Source organism: Pelobates fuscus, chromosome 6 (genome assembly GCF_036172605.1).
Source record: "Pelobates fuscus isolate aPelFus1 chromosome 6, aPelFus1.pri, whole genome shotgun sequence".
Lineage (NCBI taxonomy): Eukaryota > Metazoa > Chordata > Amphibia > Anura > Pelobatidae > Pelobates > Pelobates fuscus.
The window spans coordinates 6,813,859-6,832,018 of record NC_086322.1 but is presented as its reverse complement, the minus strand read 5'-3'; the positions used below and the strand labels follow the sequence as shown (position 1 = coordinate 6,832,018).

General features: G+C 35.5%; 12 non-coding genes across 12 annotated transcripts; all 12 read left to right on the top strand.

Moving 5' to 3' along the window:
* Positions 1 to 531: 531 nt before the first annotated feature.
* On the top strand, positions 532 to 603 carry TRNAP-CGG (transfer RNA proline (anticodon CGG)). The gene has a single exon. It is a non-coding gene; the product is annotated as a tRNA-Pro (tRNA).
* Positions 604 to 1,673: 1,070 nt separating this feature from the next.
* Positions 1,674 to 1,745, top strand: TRNAP-CGG (transfer RNA proline (anticodon CGG)). The gene has a single exon. It is a non-coding gene; the product is annotated as a tRNA-Pro (tRNA).
* Positions 1,746 to 2,801: 1,056 nt separating this feature from the next.
* On the top strand, positions 2,802 to 2,873 carry TRNAP-CGG (transfer RNA proline (anticodon CGG)). Its single transcript has one exon. It is a non-coding gene; the product is annotated as a tRNA-Pro (tRNA).
* Positions 2,874 to 3,941: 1,068 nt separating this feature from the next.
* TRNAP-CGG (transfer RNA proline (anticodon CGG)) lies at positions 3,942 to 4,013 on the top strand. The gene has a single exon. It is a non-coding gene; the product is annotated as a tRNA-Pro (tRNA).
* Positions 4,014 to 5,069: 1,056 nt separating this feature from the next.
* Positions 5,070 to 5,141, top strand: TRNAP-CGG (transfer RNA proline (anticodon CGG)). Its single transcript has one exon. It is a non-coding gene; the product is annotated as a tRNA-Pro (tRNA).
* A 1,066-nt stretch (positions 5,142 to 6,207) lies between these two features.
* TRNAP-CGG (transfer RNA proline (anticodon CGG)) lies at positions 6,208 to 6,279 on the top strand. The gene has a single exon. It is a non-coding gene; the product is annotated as a tRNA-Pro (tRNA).
* A 1,056-nt stretch (positions 6,280 to 7,335) lies between these two features.
* TRNAP-CGG (transfer RNA proline (anticodon CGG)) lies at positions 7,336 to 7,407 on the top strand. The gene has a single exon. It is a non-coding gene; the product is annotated as a tRNA-Pro (tRNA).
* A 1,062-nt stretch (positions 7,408 to 8,469) lies between these two features.
* On the top strand, positions 8,470 to 8,541 carry TRNAP-CGG (transfer RNA proline (anticodon CGG)). The gene has a single exon. It is a non-coding gene; the product is annotated as a tRNA-Pro (tRNA).
* Positions 8,542 to 9,597: 1,056 nt separating this feature from the next.
* On the top strand, positions 9,598 to 9,669 carry TRNAP-CGG (transfer RNA proline (anticodon CGG)). Its single transcript has one exon. It is a non-coding gene; the product is annotated as a tRNA-Pro (tRNA).
* Positions 9,670 to 10,727: 1,058 nt separating this feature from the next.
* Positions 10,728 to 10,799, top strand: TRNAP-CGG (transfer RNA proline (anticodon CGG)). Its single transcript has one exon. It is a non-coding gene; the product is annotated as a tRNA-Pro (tRNA).
* Positions 10,800 to 15,111: 4,312 nt separating this feature from the next.
* Positions 15,112 to 15,183, top strand: TRNAP-CGG (transfer RNA proline (anticodon CGG)). Its single transcript has one exon. It is a non-coding gene; the product is annotated as a tRNA-Pro (tRNA).
* A 1,061-nt stretch (positions 15,184 to 16,244) lies between these two features.
* TRNAP-CGG (transfer RNA proline (anticodon CGG)) lies at positions 16,245 to 16,316 on the top strand. Its single transcript has one exon. It is a non-coding gene; the product is annotated as a tRNA-Pro (tRNA).
* Positions 16,317 to 18,160: the final 1,844 nt, after the last annotated feature.

Below are 18,160 nucleotides of genomic sequence, written 5' to 3'. Positions count from 1 at the left end.
CTGTCGTTATGTTCGGCTGTGGATTCAAGTTATGGAACCAGGCCAACCTCCCCAAACATTATTTTGCACAAGACTATTTATAATTAATTTCTCCTCTCAACATCTTTACTATATTTTCAACATGGTGATAGCATGCAGAATATGAGAAAGAAAAATAAATCCTACAAGTGCTTTTCCAACATATATTTGAACCACAAATTTCTCCTCTTGTACATGTTGAAATTTTGAAATGTTAGTGTTACATTCAAAAATAGGTGATTGTGAATCTACTCCTTTTTTTCCCTAACTCTTCAAATCCACATGTTATGATAAATCAGTCCTGCTCTAGTGCTGCCCGACCTGCTCAAATCCCTCCTTCAAATTAGAAATGTAATATCAAACATGTAAATGATATTGGGAAAAAAAGATCCTATTGAGGAATTTTAAAATCCCCACTTCAAAACAAAAACTTTGTGGATATTTTGAGAACACGTACGCTGTCTGCTGCGTTAGTCTAGCATTTTTTCCTAAGGCCCAACATGGAAGCGTAATGGATCGTTGGTCTAGGGGTTTGATTCTCGCTTCGGGTGCGAGAGGTCCCGGGTTCAAATCCCGGACGAGCCCATGCATTCAGTGTTTTTCTTTTGAAACACGTAGCTTCGAACTGTGTTTAATATAGTCAGCAAAAAGCACTTATAGCAAAACCCTTCAAGTGCTCCAAAGAGAAGATGTTGGCATGCCGCCATCAATATATATATATATATATATATATATTTCCTGGTGCTTCTGATATCACCTTTCAAAGCTAACTTCTTATATTAATACACGTTTAGCTTTTACTTAGAAATGTATGAGAGAAATCATAAAAAATGTGTCGTTTTCAATATCAACCCTTTAAAATCAATGGTTTATCGTAAGTCATTAATGCAAGTCCTAACTGCTCAGATGACGTTTTTAAGACTGCAAAGTCTTTCTTAAGACTGCAAAATCTTTGTTAACAACAAACAAAGGGGAAAAAATATATGTTTTGACATACGGAATTCTATTTTTATTCATACTTAGACATGTTCAAATATGTGTTGGAGAGGGTAGGTCCAAATCAAATTCCTTCCAGTACACGCCTGAATGTATCGATGAATAAAACTGTAGAGGTAAATTCAAGGCTGTCGTTATGTTCGGCTGTGGATTCAAGTTATGGAACCAGGCCAACCTCCCCAAACATTATTTTGCACAAGACTATTTATAATTAATTTCTCCTCTTAACATCTTTACTTTATTTTCAACATGGTGATAGCATGCAGAATATGAGAAAGAAAAATAAATCCTACAAGTGCTTTTCCAACATATATTTGAACCACAAATTTCTCCTCTTGTACATGTTGAAATTTTGAAATGTTAGTGTTACATTCAAAAAAAGGTGATTGTGAATCTACTCCTTTTTTCCCCTAACTCTTCAAATCCACATGTTATGATAAATCAGTCCTGCTCTAGTGCTGCCCGACCTGCTCAAATCCCTCCTTCAAATTAGAAATGTAATATCAAACATGTAAATGATATTGGGAAAAAAAGATCCTATTGAGGAATTTTAAAATCCCCACTTCAAAACAAAAACTTTGTGGATATTTTGAGAACACGTACGCTGTCTGCTGCGTTAGTCTAGCATTTTTTCCTAAGGCCCAACAAGGAAGCGTAATGGCTCGTTGGTCTAGGGGTATGATTCTCGCTTCGGGTGCGAGAGGTCCCGGGTTCAAATCCCGGACGAGCCCATGCATTCGTGTTTTTCGTTTGAAACACGTAGCTTCGAACTGTGTTTAATATAGTCAGCAAAAAGCACTTATAGCAAAACCCTTCAAGTGCTCCAAAGAGAAGATGTTGGCATGCCACCATCCACATATATATATATTTCCTGGTGCTTCTGATATCACCTTTCAAAGCTAACATCTTATATTAATACACGTTTAGCTTTTACTTAGAAATGTATGAGAGAAATCATAAAAAATGTGTCGTTTTCAATATCAACCCTTTAAAATCAATGGTTTATCGTAAGTCATTAATGCAAGTCCTAACTGCTCAGATGACGTTTAAAGACTGCAAAGTCTTTCTTAAGACTGCAAAATCTTTGTTAACAACAAACAAAGGGGAAAAAATATATGTTTTGACATACGGAATTCTATTTTTATTCATACTTAGACATGTTCAAATATGTGTTGGAGAGGATAGGTCCAAATCAAATTCCTTCCAGTACACGCCTGAATGTATCGATGAATAAAACTGTAGAGGTAAATTCAAGGCTGTCGTTATGTTCGGCTGTGGATTCAAGTTATGGAACCAAGCCAACCTCCCCAAACATTATTTTGCACAAGACTATTTATAATTAATTTCTCCTCTCAACATCTTTACTATATTTTCAACATGGTGATAGCATGCAGAATATGAGAAAGAAAAATAAATCCTACAAGTGCTTTTCCAACATATATTTGAACCACAAATTTCTCCTCTTGTACATGTTGAAATTTTGAAATGTTAGTGTTACATTCAAAAATAGGTGATTGTGAATCTACTCCTTTTTTTCCCTAACTCTTCAAATCCACATGTTATGATAAATCAGTCCTGCTCTAGTGCTGCCCGACCTGCTCAAATCCCTCCTTCAAATTAGAAATGTAATATCAAACATGTAAATGATATTGGGAAAAAAAGATCCTATTGAGGAATTTTAAAATCCCCACTTCAAAACAAAAACTTTGTGGATATTTTGAGAACACGTACGCTGTCTGCTGCGTTAGTCTAGCATTTTTTCCTAAGGCCCAACATGGAAGCGTAATGGCTCGTTGGTCTAGGGGTTTGATTCTCGCTTCGGGTGCGAGAGGTCCCGGGTTCAAATCCCGGACGAGCCCATGCATTCAGTGTTTTTCTTTTGAAACACGTAGCTTCGAACTGTGTTTAATATAGTCAGCAAAAAGCACTTATAGAAAAACCCTTCAAGTGCTCCAAAGAGAAGATGTTGGCATGCCGCCATCAATATATATATATATATATATATATTTCCTGGTGCTTCTGATATCACCTTTCAAAGCTAACTTCTTATATTAATACACGTTTAGCTTTTACTTAGAAATGTATGAGAGAAATCATAAAAAATGTGTCGTTTTCAATATCAACCCTTTAAAATCAATGGTTTATCGTAAGTCATTAATGCAAGTCCTAACTGCTCAGATGACGTTTTTAAGACTGCAAAGTCTTTCTTAAGACTGCAAAATCTTTGTTAACAACAAACAAAGGGGAAAAAATATATGTTTTGACATACGGAATTCTATTTTTATTCATACTTAGACATGTTCAAATATGTGTTGGAGAGGGTAGGTCCAAATCAAATTCCTTCCAGTACACGCCTGAATGTATCGATGAATAAAACTGTAGAGGTAAATTCAAGGCTGTCGTTATGTTCGGCTGTGGATTCAAGTTATGGAACCAGGCCAACCTCCCCAAACATTATTTTGCACAAGACTATTTATAATTAATTTCTCCTCTTAACATCTTTACTTTATTTTCAACATGGTGATAGCATGCAGAATATGAGAAAGAAAAATAAATCCTACAAGTGCTTTTCCAACATATATTTGAACCACAAATTTCTCCTCTTGTACATGTTGAAATTTTGAAATGTTAGTGTTACATTCAAAAAAAGGTGATTGTGAATCTACTCCTTTTTTCCCCTAACTCTTCAAATCCACATGTTATGATAAATCAGTCCTGCTCTAGTGCTGCCCGACCTGCTCAAATCCCTCCTTCAAATTAGAAATGTAATATCAAACATGTAAATGATATTGGGAAAAAAAGATCCTATTGAGGAATTTTAAAATCCCCACTTCAAAACAAAAACTTTGTGGATATTTTGAGAACACGTACGCTGTCTGCTGCGTTAGTCTAGCATTTTTTCCTAAGGCCCAACAAGGAAGCGTAATGGCTCGTTGGTCTAGGGGTATGATTCTCGCTTCGGGTGCGAGAGGTCCCGGGTTCAAATCCCGGACGAGCCCATGCATTCGTGTTTTTCGTTTGAAACACGTAGCTTCGAACTGTGTTTAATATAGTCAGCAAAAAGCACTTATAGCAAAACCCTTCAAGTGCTCCAAAGAGAAGATGTTGGCATGCCACCATCCACATATATATATATTTCCTGGTGCTTCTGATATCACCTTTCAAAGCTAACATCTTATATTAATACACGTTTAGCTTTTACTTAGAAATGTATGAGAGAAATCATAAAAAATGTGTCGTTTTCAATATCAACCCTTTAAAATCAATGGTTTATCGTAAGTCATTAATGCAAGTCCTAACTGCTCAGATGACGTTTAAAGACTGCAAAGTCTTTCTTAAGACTGCAAAATCTTTGTTAACAACAAACAAAGGGGAAAAAATATATGTTTTGACATACGGAATTCTATTTTTATTCATACTTAGACATGTTCAAATATGTGTTGGAGAGGATAGGTCCAAATCAAATTCCTTCCAGTACACGCCTGAATGTATCGATGAATAAAACTGTAGAGGTAAATTCAAGGCTGTCGTTATGTTCGGCTGTGGATTCAAGTTATGGAACCAAGCCAACCTCCCCAAACATTATTTTGCACAAGACTATTTATAATTAATTTCTCCTCTCAACATCTTTACTATATTTTCAACATGGTGATAGCATGCAGAATATGAGAAAGAAAAATAAATCCTACAAGTGCTTTTCCAACATATATTTGAACCACAAATTTCTCCTCTTGTACATGTTGAAATTTTGAAATGTTAGTGTTACATTCAAAAATAGGTGATTGTGAATCTACTCCTTTTTTTCCCTAACTCTTCAAATCCACATGTTATGATAAATCAGTCCTGCTCTAGTGCTGCCCGACCTGCTCAAATCCCTCCTTCAAATTAGAAATGTAATATCAAACATGTAAATGATATTGGGAAAAAAAGATCCTATTGAGGAATTTTAAAATCCCCACTTCAAAACAAAAACTTTGTGGATATTTTGAGAACACGTACGCTGTCTGCTGCGTTAGTCTAGCATTTTTTCCTAAGGCCCAACATGGAAGCGTAATGGCTCGTTGGTCTAGGGGTTTGATTCTCGCTTCGGGTGCGAGAGGTCCCGGGTTCAAATCCCGGACGAGCCCATGCATTCAGTGTTTTTCTTTTGAAACACGTAGCTTCGAACTGTGTTTAATATAGTCAGCAAAAAGCACTTATAGCAAAACCCTTCAAGTGCTCCAAAGAGAAGATGTTGGCATGCCGCCATCAATATATATATATATATATATATTTCCTGGTGCTTCTGATATCACCTTTCAAAGCTAACTTCTTATATTAATACACGTTTAGCTTTTACTTAGAAATGTATGAGAGAAATCATAAAAAATGTGTCGTTTTCAATATCAACCCTTTAAAATCAATGGTTTATCGTAAGTCATTAATGCAAGTCCTAACTGCTCAGATGACGTTTTTAAGACTGCAAAGTCTTTCTTAAGACTGCAAAATCTTTGTTAACAACAAACAAAGGGGAAAAAATATATGTTTTGACATACGGAATTCTATTTTTATTCATACTTAGACATGTTCAAATATGTGTTGGAGAGGGTAGGTCCAAATCAAATTCCTTCCAGTACACGCCTGAATGTATCGATGAATAAAACTGTAGAGGTAAATTCAAGGCTGTCGTTATGTTCGGCTGTGGATTCAAGTTATGGAACCAGGCCAACCTCCCCAAACATTATTTTGCACAAGACTATTTATAATTAATTTCTCCTCTTAACATCTTTACTTTATTTTCAACATGGTGATAGCATGCAGAATATGAGAAAGAAAAATAAATCCTACAAGTGATTTTTCAACATATATTTGAACCACAAATTTCTCCTCTTGTACATGTTGAAATTTTGAAATGTTAGTGTTACATTCAAAAAAAGGTGATTGTGAATCTACTCCTTTTTTCCCCTAACTCTTCAAATCCACATGTTATGATAAATCAGTCCTGCTCTAGTGCTGCCCGACCTGCTCAAATCCCTCCTTCAAATTAGAAATGTAATATCAAACATGTAAATGATATTGGGAAAAAAAGATCCTATTGAGGAATTTTAAAATCCCCACTTCAAAACAAAAACTTTGTGGATATTTTGAGAACACGTACGCTGTCTGCTGCGTTAGTCTAGCATTTTTTCCTAAGGCCCAACAAGGAAGCGTAATGGCTCGTTGGTCTAGGGGTATGATTCTCGCTTCGGGTGCGAGAGGTCCCGGGTTCAAATCCCGGACGAGCCCATGCATTCGTGTTTTTCGTTTGAAACACGTAGCTTCGAACTGTGTTTAATATAGTCAGCAAAAAGCACTTATAGCAAAACCCTTCAAGTGCTCCAAAGAGAAGATGTTGGCATGCCACCATCCACATATATATATATTTCCTGGTGCTTCTGATATCACCTTTCAAAGCTAACATCTTATATTAATACACGTTTAGCTTTTACTTAGAAATGTATGAGAGAAATCATAAAAAATGTGTCGTTTTCAATATCAACCCTTTAAAATCAATGGTTTATCGTAAGTCATTAATGCAAGTCCTAACTGCTCAGATGACGTTTAAAGACTGCAAAGTCTTTCTTAAGACTGCAAAATCTTTGTTAACAACAAACAAAGGGGAAAAAATATATGTTTTGACATACGGAATTCTATTTTTATTCATACTTAGACATGTTCAAATATGTGATGGAGACAGTGGGTCCAAATCAAATTCCTTCCAGTACACGCCTGAATGTATCGATGAATAAAACTGTAGAGGTAAATTCAAGGCTGTCGTTATGTTCGGCTGTGGATTCAAGTTATGGAACCAAGCCAACCTCCCCAAACATTATTTTGCACAAGACTATTTATAATAAATTTCTCCTCTCAACATCTTTACTTTATTTTCAACATGGTGATAGCATGCAGAATATGAGAAAGAAAAATAAATCCTACAAGTGCTTTTCCAACATATATTTGAACCACAAATTTCTCCTCTTGTACATGTTGAAATTTTTAAATGTTAGTGTTACATTCAAAAATAGGTGATTGTGAATCTACTCCTTTTTTCCCCTAACTCTTCAAATCCACATGTTATGATAAATCAGTCCTGCTCTAGTGCTGCCCGACCTGCTCAAATCCCTCCTTCAAATTAGAAATGTAATATCAAACATGTAAATGATATTGGAAAAAAAAGATCCTATTGAGGAATTTTAAAATCCCCACTTCAAAACAAAAACTTTGTGGATATTTTGAGAACACAAACGCTGTCTGCTGCGTTAGTCTAGCATTTTTTCCTAAGGCCCAACATGGAAGCGTAATGGCTCCTTGGTCTAGGGGTATGATTCTCGCTTCGGGTGCGAGAGGTCCCGGGTTCAAATCCCGGACGAGCCCATGCATTCAGTGTTTTTCTTTTGAAACACGTAGCTTCGAACTGTGTTTAATATAGTCAGCAAAAAGCACTTATAGCAAAACCCTTCAAGTGCTCCAAAGAGAAGATGTTGGCATGCCACCATCAATATATATATATATATATTTCCTGGTGCTTCTGATATCACCTTTCAAAGCTAACATCTTATATTAATACACGTTTAGCTTTTACTTAGAAATGTATGAGAGAAATCATAAAAAATGTGTCGTTTTCAATATCAACCCTTTAAAATCAATGGTTTATCGTAAGTCATTAATGCAAGTCCTAACTGCTCAGATGACGCTTTTAAGACTGCAAAGTCTTTCTTAAGACTGCAAAATCTTTGTTAACAACAAACAAAGGGGAAAAAATATATGTTTTGACATACGGAATTCTATTTTTATTCATACATAGACATGTTCAAATATGTGTTGGAGAGGATAGGTCCAAATCAAATTCCTTCCAGTACACGCCTGAATGTATCGATGAATAAAACTGTAGAGGTAAATTCAAGGCTGTCGTTATGTTCGGCTGTGGATTCAAGTTATGGAACCAGGCCAACCTCCCCAAACATTTTTTTGCACAAGACTATTTATAATTAATTTCTCCTCTTAACATCTTTACTTTATTTTCAACATGGTGATAGCATGCAGAATATGAGAAAGAAAAAGAAATCCTACAAGTGCTTTTCCAACATATATTTGAACCACAAATTTCTCCTCTTGTACATGTTGAAATTTTGAAATGTTAGTGTTACATTCAAAAAAAGGTGATTGTGAATCTACTCCTTTTTTCCCCTAACTCTTCAAATCCACATGTTATGATAAATCAGTCCTGCTCTAGTGCTGCCCGACCTGCTCAAATCCCTCCTTCAAATTAGAAATGTAATATCAAACATGTAAATGATATTGGGAAAAAAAGATCCTATTGAGGAATTTTAAAATCCCCACTTCAAAACAAAAACTTTGTGGATATTTTGAGAACACGTACGCTGTCTGCTGCGTTAGTCTAGCATTTTTTCCTAAGGCCCAACAAGGAAGCGTAATGGCTCGTTGGTCTAGGGGTATGATTCTCGCTTCGGGTGCGAGAGGTCCCAGGTTCAAATCCCGGACGAGCCCATGCATTCGTGTTTTTCGTTTGAAACACGTAGCTTCGAACTGTGTTTAATATAGTCAGCAAAAAGCACTTATAGCAAAACCCTTCAAGTGCTCCAAAGAGAAGATGTTGGCATGCCACTATCCACATATATATATATTTCCTGGTGCTTCTGATATCACCTTTCAAAGCTAACATCTTATATTAATACACGTTTAGCTTTTACTTAGAAATGTATGAGAGAAATCATAAAAAATGTGTCGTTTTCAATATCAACCCTTTAAAATCAATGGTTTATCGTAAGTCATTAATGCAAGTCCTAACTGCTCAGATGACGTTTAAAGACTGCAAAGTCTTTCTTAAGACTGCAAAATCTTTGTTAACAACAAACAAAGGGGAAAAAATATATGTTTTGACATACGGAATTCTATTTTTATTCATACTTAGACATGTTCAAATATGTGATGGAGACAGTAGGTCCAAATCAAATTCCTTCCAGTACACGCCTGAATGTATCGATGAATAAAACTGTAGAGGTAAATTCAAGGCTGTCGTTATGTTCGGCTGTGGATTCAAGTTATGGAACCAAGCCAACCTCCCCAAACATTATTTTGCACAAGACTATTTATAATTAATTTCTCCTCTCAACATCTTTACTTTATTTTCAACATGGTGATAGCATGCAGAATATGAGAAAGAAAAATAAATCCTACAAGTGCTTTTCCAACATATATTTGAACCACAAATTTCTCCTCTTGTACATGTTGAAATTTTTAAATGTTAGTGTTACATTCAAAAATAGGTGATTGTGAATCTACTCCTTTTTTCCCCTAACTCTTCAAATCCACATGTTATGATAAATCAGTCCTGCTCTAGTGCTGCCCGACCTGCTCAAATCCCTCCTTCAAATTAGAAATGTAATATCAAACATGTAAATGATATTGGAAAAAAAAGATCCTATTGAGGAATTTTAAAATCCCCATTTCAAAACAAAAACTTTGTGGATATTTTGAGAACACGTACGCTGTCTGCTGCGTTAGTCTAGCATTTTTTCCTAAGGCCCAACATGGAAGCGTAATGGCTCGTTGGTCTAGGGGTATGATTCTCGCTTCGGGTGCGAGAGGTCCCGGGTTCAAATCCCGGACGAGCCCATGCATTCAGTGTTTTTCTTTTGAAACACGTAGCTTCGAACTGTGTTTAATATAGTCAGCAAAAAGCACTTATAGCAAAACCCTTCAAGTGCTCCAAAGAGAAGATGTTGGCATGCCACCATCAATATATATATATATATTTCCTGGTGCTTCTGATATCACCTTTCAAAGCTAACATCTTATATTAATACACGTTTAGCTTTTACTTAGAAATGTATGAGAGAAATCATAAAAAATGTGTCGTTTTCAATATCAACCCTTTAAAATCAATGGTTTATCGTAAGTCATTAATGCAAGTCCTAACTGCTCAGATGACGCTTTTAAGACTGCAAAGTCTTTCTTAAGACTGCAAAATCTTTGTTAACAACAAACAAAGGGGAAAAAATATATGTTTTGACATACGGAATTCTATTTTTATTCATACATAGACATGTTCAAATATGTGTTGGAGAGGATAGGTCCAAATCAAATTCCTTCCAGTACACGCCTGAATATATCGATGAATAAAACTGTAGAGGTAAATTCAAGGCTGTCGTTACGTTCGGCTGTGGATTCAAGTTATGGAACCAGGCCAACCTCCCCAAACATTATTTTGCACAAGACTATTTATAATTAATTTCTCCTCTTAACATCTTTACTTTATTTTCAACATGGTGATAGCATGCAGAATATGAGAAAGAAAAATAAATCCTACAAGTGCTTTTCCAACATATATTTGAACCACAAATTTCTCCTCTTGTACATGTTGAAATTTTGAAATGTTAGTGTTACATTCAAAAAAGGTGATTGTGAATGTACTCCTTTTTTCCCCTAACTCTTCAAATCCACATGTTATTATAAATCAGTCCTGCTCTAGTGCTGCCCGACCTGCTCAAATCCCTCCTTCAAATTAGAAATGTAATATCAAACATGTAAATGATATTGGGAAAAAAGATCATATTGAGGAATTTTAAAATCCCCACTTGAAAACAAAAACTTTGTGGATATTTTGAGAACACGTACGCTGTCTGCTGCGTTAGTCTAGCATTTTTTCCTAAGGCCCAACATGGAAGCGTAATGGCTCGTTGGTCTAGGGGTATGATTCTCGCTTCGGGTGCGAGAGGTCCCGGGTTCAAATCCCGGACGAGCCCATGCATTCAGTGTTTTTCTTTTGAAACACGTAGCTTCGAACTGTGTTTAATATAGTCAGCAAAAAGCACTTATAGCAAAACCCTTCAAGTGCTCCAAAGAGAAGATGTTGGCATGCCACCATCAATATATATATATATATTTCCTGGTGCTTCTGATATCACCTTTCAAAGCTAACATCTTATATTAATACACGTTTAGCTTTTACTTAGAAATGTATGAGAGAAATCATAAAAAATGTGTCGTTTTCAATATCAACCCTTTAAAATCAATGGTTTATCGTAAGTCATTAATGCAAGTCCTAACTGCTCAGATGACGCTTTTAAGACTGCAAAGTCTTTCTTAAGACTGCAAAATCTTTGTTAACAACAAACAAAGGGGAAAAAATATATGTTTTGACATACGGAATTCTATTTTTATTCATACTTAGACATGTTCAAATATGTGTTGGAGAGAGTAGGTCCAAATCAAATTCCTTCCAGTACACGCCTGAATGTATCGATGAATAAAACTGTAGAGGTAAATTCAAGGCTGTCGTTATGTTCGGCTGTGGATTCAAGTTATGGAACCAAGCCAACCTCCCCAAACATTATTTTGCACAAGACTATTTATAATTAATTTCTCCTCTCAACATCTTTACTTTATTTTCAACATGGTGATAGCATGCAGAATATGAGAAAGAAAAATAAATCCTACAAGTGCTTTTCCAACATATATTTGAACCACAAATTTCTCCTCTTGTACATGTTGAAATTTTGAAATGTTAGTGTTACATTCAAAAATAGGTGATTGTGAATCTACTCCTTTTTTCCCCTAACTCTTCAAATCCACATGTTATGATAAATCAGTCCTGCTCTAGTGCTGCCCGACCTGCTCAAATCCCTCCTTCAAATTAGAAATGTAATATCAAACATGTAAATGATATTGGGAAAAAAAGATCCTATTGAGGAATTTTAAAATCCCCACTTCAAAACAAAAACTTTGTGGATATTTTGAGAACACGTACGCTGTCTGCTGCGTTAGTCTAGCATTTTTTCCTAAGGCCCAACATGGAAGCGTAATGGCTCGTTGGTCTAGGGGTATGATTCTCGCTTTGGGTGCGAGAGGTCCCGGGTTCAAATCTTTTGAAACATGTAGCTTCGAACTGTGTTTAATATAGTCAGCAAAAAGCACTTATAGCAAAACCCTTCAAGTGCTCCAAAGAGAAGATGTTGGCATGCCACCATCAATATATATATATATATTTCCTGGTGCTTCTGATATCACCTTTCAAAGCTAACATCTTATATTAATACACGTTTAGCTTTTACTTAGAAATGTATGAGAGAAATCATAAAAAATGTGTCGTTTTCAATATCAACCCTTTAAAATCAATGGTTTATCGTAAGTCATTAATGCAAGTCCTAACTGCTCAGATGACGCTTTTAAGACTGCAAAGTCTTTCTTAAGACTGCAAAATCTTTGTTAACCCCTTCAGGACCGCTGACGGTTCAGGACCGTCAGCGGTAAAACGTGCGTTTGGACCGCTGACGTTCCTGAACCGTCATAACGGTTTTGGGCTACTTACCTGATCGCCGTCGGTCCCACGGCGGCGATCAGCTCTCCTCCCGGTCCAGGGGGACTGCCTGTCTGCCCGGGCAGTCCCCCCTCGGCAGATCAGGACCCCACGGCCATGTGATCACTCGATCACATGACCGCAATAGGGGTCTTTGTATCTGCCTGCAGGGGGACTGTCTGTGCTGACAGGCAGTCTCCCTGCAAGTGTAAAATCATAAAATAAAGTTAAAAAAAAAAACAATCAGTGTAAAAAAAATTATAATATGTGTATATATATATGATATATATACATGTATTATATCTATATATACCTATATATAATATATGTATATGTATCATATATATAATGTCACACTAAGTGTATTTTTATATTTATATATACGTATATTAATATAAAAATACACTTATATTTAAATTACACACGAATATATACAATATATATAATAACTATATATATGGTATATATATATTATTATAAAATACAAATAATATGTTAATAAAAATAAATAACAAAAAATAAAAATAATTTTTAATAATTAAAAAAAAATTATATATATATATTCAATTTTATTCTAACAGTATTTTGATATTGATATATATATATTTATATCAAAATACACTTAGAATGTAATGATATATATATCTATGTATAAATAAATAAATAAAAATAATACGAAATATACATATGTCCACATACAAAATTACATTAATAATTTCATAAATATACACGTAGACGTCAAATATATAAATATGTATATATATTAAAATTCTACGTGCATATTTATGTAATATTTTTACCTAATTAAGTAATTTTAATGATTGCAATTTGAGGGACCTGCCTGCCAACCCAGGCCAAAAGTCCAGATAATTTAATTTGCTAGCAATGTGCTTAACCCTGTAACTTTCTATGACACCCTAAATCCTGTACATGGGGGTACTGTTTTACTCGGGAGACTTCGCTGAACACAAATATTAGTGTTTCAAAACAGTAAAACATATCACAGCGATGATATTGTCAGTGAAAGTGAAGTTTTTTGCATTTTTCACACACACTCTTTCACACACACTCTTTCACACACTCTTTCACTGAGGATATTATTGCTGTGATATATTTTACTGTTCTGATACACTAATATTTGTGTTCAGCGAAGTCTCCTGAGTATAACAGTACCCCACATGTAGAGGTTTTATAGTGTTTGTGAAAGTTACAGGGTCAAATATAAGGCTTGATTTTACTTTTTTTTTTTTTATTGAAATTTGTCAGATTGGTTAGGTTGCCTTTGACAGCGTATGGTAGCCAAGGAATGAGAATTAGCCCCATGATGGCATACCATTTACAAAAGAAGACAACCCAAGGTATTGCAAATGGGGTATGTTCAGCCTTTTTTAGTAGCCACTTAGTCACAAACACCGGCCAAAGTTAGCGGTTTTTGCATTTTTAACACACAAACAAATATAAATGCTAACTTTGGCCAGTGTTTGTGACTAGGTGGCTACTAAAAAAGACTGGACATACCCCATTTTAAATACCCTGGGTTGTCTACTTTAAAAAATATGTACATGTTAGGTGTGTTTCGGGGATTTATGACAGATAACGGTGTAACAATGTCACTATTGATACATTTAAAATATATATATTTTGAAACAGCAATTTCCTACTTGTATTTATAGGCCTATAACTTGCAAAAAAAAGCAATAAAGCATGTAAACACTGGGTGTTTTTAAACTCGGGACAAAATTTTGAATCTATTTAGCAGTTTTTTTCATTAGCTTTTGTAGATAAGTAAAAGATTTTTCAAGTAAAAGTCCAAAAACATGTTTTTTTTTTTATTTTTCACCATATTTCATTATTTTTTTTAAATACAATATATGACATAATATAAATACTGGTATGTAAAGAAAGCCCTTCTTGTCGTGAAAAAAACAATATATAACTTGTATGGGAACCGTAAATGAGAGAGCGGAAAATTACAGCTAAACACAAACACCACAAAAGTGTTAAAACTGCTCTGGTCCTTAACGTACAAACATCGCAAAAACAGGCCGGTCCTGAAGGGGTTAACAACAAACAAAGGGGAAAAAATATATGTTTTGACATACGGAATTCTATTTTTATTCATACATAGACATGTTCAAATATGTGTTGGAGAGGATAGGTCCAAATCAAATTCCTTCCAGTACACGCCTGAATATATCGATGAATAAAACTGTAGAGGTAAATTCAAGGCTGTCGTTACGTTCGGCTGTGGATTCAAGTTATGGAACCAGGCCAACCTCCCCAAACATTATTTTGCACAAGACTATTTATAATTAATTTCTCCTCTTAACATCTTTACTTTATTTTCAACATGGTGATAGCATGCAGAATATGAGAAAGAAAAATAAATCCTACAAGTGCTTTTCCAACATATATTTGAACCACAAATTTCTCCTCTTGTACATGTTGAAATTTTGAAATGTTAGTGTTACATTCAAAAAAAGGTGATTGTGAATGTACTCCTTTTTTCCCCTAACTCTTCAAATCCACATGTTATTATAAATCAGTCCTGCTCTAGTGCTGCCCGACCTGCTCAAATCCCTCCTTCAAATTAGAAATGTAATATCAAACATGTAAATGATATTGGGAAAAAAGATCATATTGAGGAATTTTAAAATCCCCACTTGAAAACAAAAACTTTGTGGATATTTTGAGAACACAAACGCTGTCTGCTGCGTTAGTCTAGCATTTTTTCCTAAGGCCCAACATGGAAGCGTAATGGCTCGTTGGTCTAGGGGTATGATTCTCGCTTCGGGTGCGAGAGGTCCCGGGTTCAAATCCCGGACGAGCCCATGCATTCAGTATTTTTCTTTTGAAACACGTAGCTTCGAACTGTGTTTAATATAGTCAGCAAAAAGCACTTATAGCAAAACCCTTCAAGTGCTCCAAAGAGAAGATGTTGTCATGCCACCATCAATATATATATATATATATTTCCTGGTGCTTCTGATATCACCTTTCAAAGCTAACATCTTATATTATTACACGTTTAGCTTTTACTTAGAAATGTATGAGAGAAATCATAAAAAATGTGTCGTTTTCAATATCAACCCTTTAAAATCAATGGTTTATCGTAAGTCATTAATGCAAGTCCTAACTGCTCAGATGACGTTTAAAGACTGCAAAGTCTTTCTTAAGACTGCAAAATCTTTGTTAACAACAAACAAAGGGGAAAAAATATATGTTTTGACATACGGAATTCTATTTTTATTCATACTTAGACATGTTCAAATATGTGTTGGAGAGAGTAGGTCCAAATCAAATTCCTTCCAGTACACGCCTGAATGTATCGATGAATAAAACTGTAGAGGTAAATTCAAGGCTGTCGTTATGTTCGGCTGTGGATTCAAGTTATGGAACCAAGCCAACCTCCCCAAACATTATTTTGCACAAGACTATTTATAATTAATTTCTCCTCTCAACATCTTTACTTTATTTTCAACATGGTGATAGCATGCAGAATATGAGAAAGAAAAATAAATCCTACAAGTGCTTTTCCAACATATATTTGAACCACAAATTTCTCCTCTTGTACATGTTGAAATTTTGAAATGTTAGTGTTACATTCAAAAATAGGTGATTGTGAATCTACTCCTTTTTTCCCCTAACTCTTCAAATCCACATGTTATGATAAATCAGTCCTGCTCTAGTGCTGCCCGACCTGCTCAAATCCCTCCTTCAAATTAGAAATGTAATATCAAACATGTAAATGATATTGGGAAAAAAATATCCTATTGAGGAATTTTAAAATCCCCACTTCAAAACAAAAACTTTGTGGATATTTTGAGAACACGTACGCTGTCTGCTGCGTTAGTCTAGCATTTTTTCCTAAGGCCCAACATGGAAGCGTAATGGCTCGTTGGTCTAGGGGTATGATTCTCGCTTCGGGTGCGAGAGGTCCCAGGTTCAAATCCCGGATGAGCCCATGCATTCAGTGTTTTTATTTTGAAACACGTAGCTTCGAACTGTGTTTAATATAGTCAGCAAAAAGCACTTATAGCAAAACCCTTCAAGTGCTCCAAAGAGAAGATGTTGGCATGCCACCATCAATATATATATATATATATTTCCTGGTGCTTCTGATATCACCTTTCAAAGCTAACATCTTATATTAATACACATTTAGCTTTTACTTAGAAATGTATGAGAGAAATCATAAAAAATGTGTCGTTTTCAATATCAACCCTTTAAAATCAATGGTTTATCGTAAGTCATTAATGCAAGTCCTAACTGCTCAGATGACGCTTTTAAGACTGCAAAGTCTTTCTTAAGACTGCAAAATCTTTGTTAACAACAAACAAAGGGGAAAAAATATATGTTTTGACATACGGAATTCTATTTTTATTCATACATAGACATGTTCAAATATGTGTTGGAGAGGATAGGTCCAAATCAAATTCCTTCCAGTACACGCCTGAATATATCGATGAATAAAACTGTAGAGGTAAAATCAAGGCTGTCGTTACGTTCGGCTGTGGATTCAAGTTATGGAACCAGGCCAACCTCCCCAAACATTATTTTGCACAAGACTATTTATAATTAATTTCTCCTCTTAACATCTTTACTTTATTTTCAACATGGTGATAGCATGCAGAATATGAGAAAGAAAAATAAATCCTACAAGTGCTTTTCCAACATATATTTGAACCACAAATTTCTCCTCTTGTACATGTTGAAATTTTGAAATGTTAGTGTTACATTCAAAAAAAGGTGATTGTGAATGTACTCCTTTTTTCCCCTAACTCTTCAAATCCACATGTTATTATAAATCAGTCCTGCTCTAGTGCTGCCCGACCTGCTCAAATCCCTCCTTCAAATTAGAAATGTAATATCAAACATGTAAATGATATTGGGAAAAAAGATCATATTGAGGAATTTTAAAATCCCCACTTGAAAACAAAAACTTTGTGGATATTTTGAGAACACGTACGCTGTCTGCTGCGTTAGTCTAGCATTTTTTCCTAAGGCCCAACATGGAAGCGTAATGGCTCGTTGGTCTAGGGGTATGATTCTCGCTTTGGGTGCGAGAGGTCCCGGGTTCAAATCTTTTGAAACATGTAGCTTCGAACTGTGTTTAATATAGTCAGCAAAAAGCACTTATAGCAAAACCCTTCAAGTGCTCCAAAGAGAAGATGTTGGCATGCCACCATCAATATATATATATATATTTCCTGGTGCTTCTGATATCACCTTTCAAAGCTAACATCTTATATTAATACACGTTTAGCTTTTACTTAGAAATGTATGAGAGAAATCATAAAAAATGTGTCGTTTTCAATATCAACCCTTTAAAATCAATGGTTTATCGTAAGTCATTAATGCAAGTCCTAACTGCTCAGATGACGCTTTTAAGACTGCAAAGTCTTTCTTAAGACTGCAAAATCTTTGTTAACCCCTTCAGGACCGCTGACGGTTCAGGACCGTCAGCGGTAAAACGTGCGTTTGGACCGCTGATGGTCCTGAACCGTCATAACGGTTTTGGGCTACTTACCTGATCGCCGTCGGTCCCACGGCGGCGATCAGCTCTCCTCCCGGTCCAGGGGGACTGCCTGTCTGCCCGGGCAGTCCCCCCTCGGCAGATCAGGACCCCACGGCCATGTGATCACTCGATCACATGACCGCAATAGGGGTCTTTGTATCTGCCTGCAGGGGGACTGTCTGTGCTGACAGGCAGTCTCCCTGCAAGTGTAAAATCATAAAATAAAGTTAAAAAAAAAAACAATCAGTGTAAAAAAAATTATAATATGTGTATATATATATGATATATAT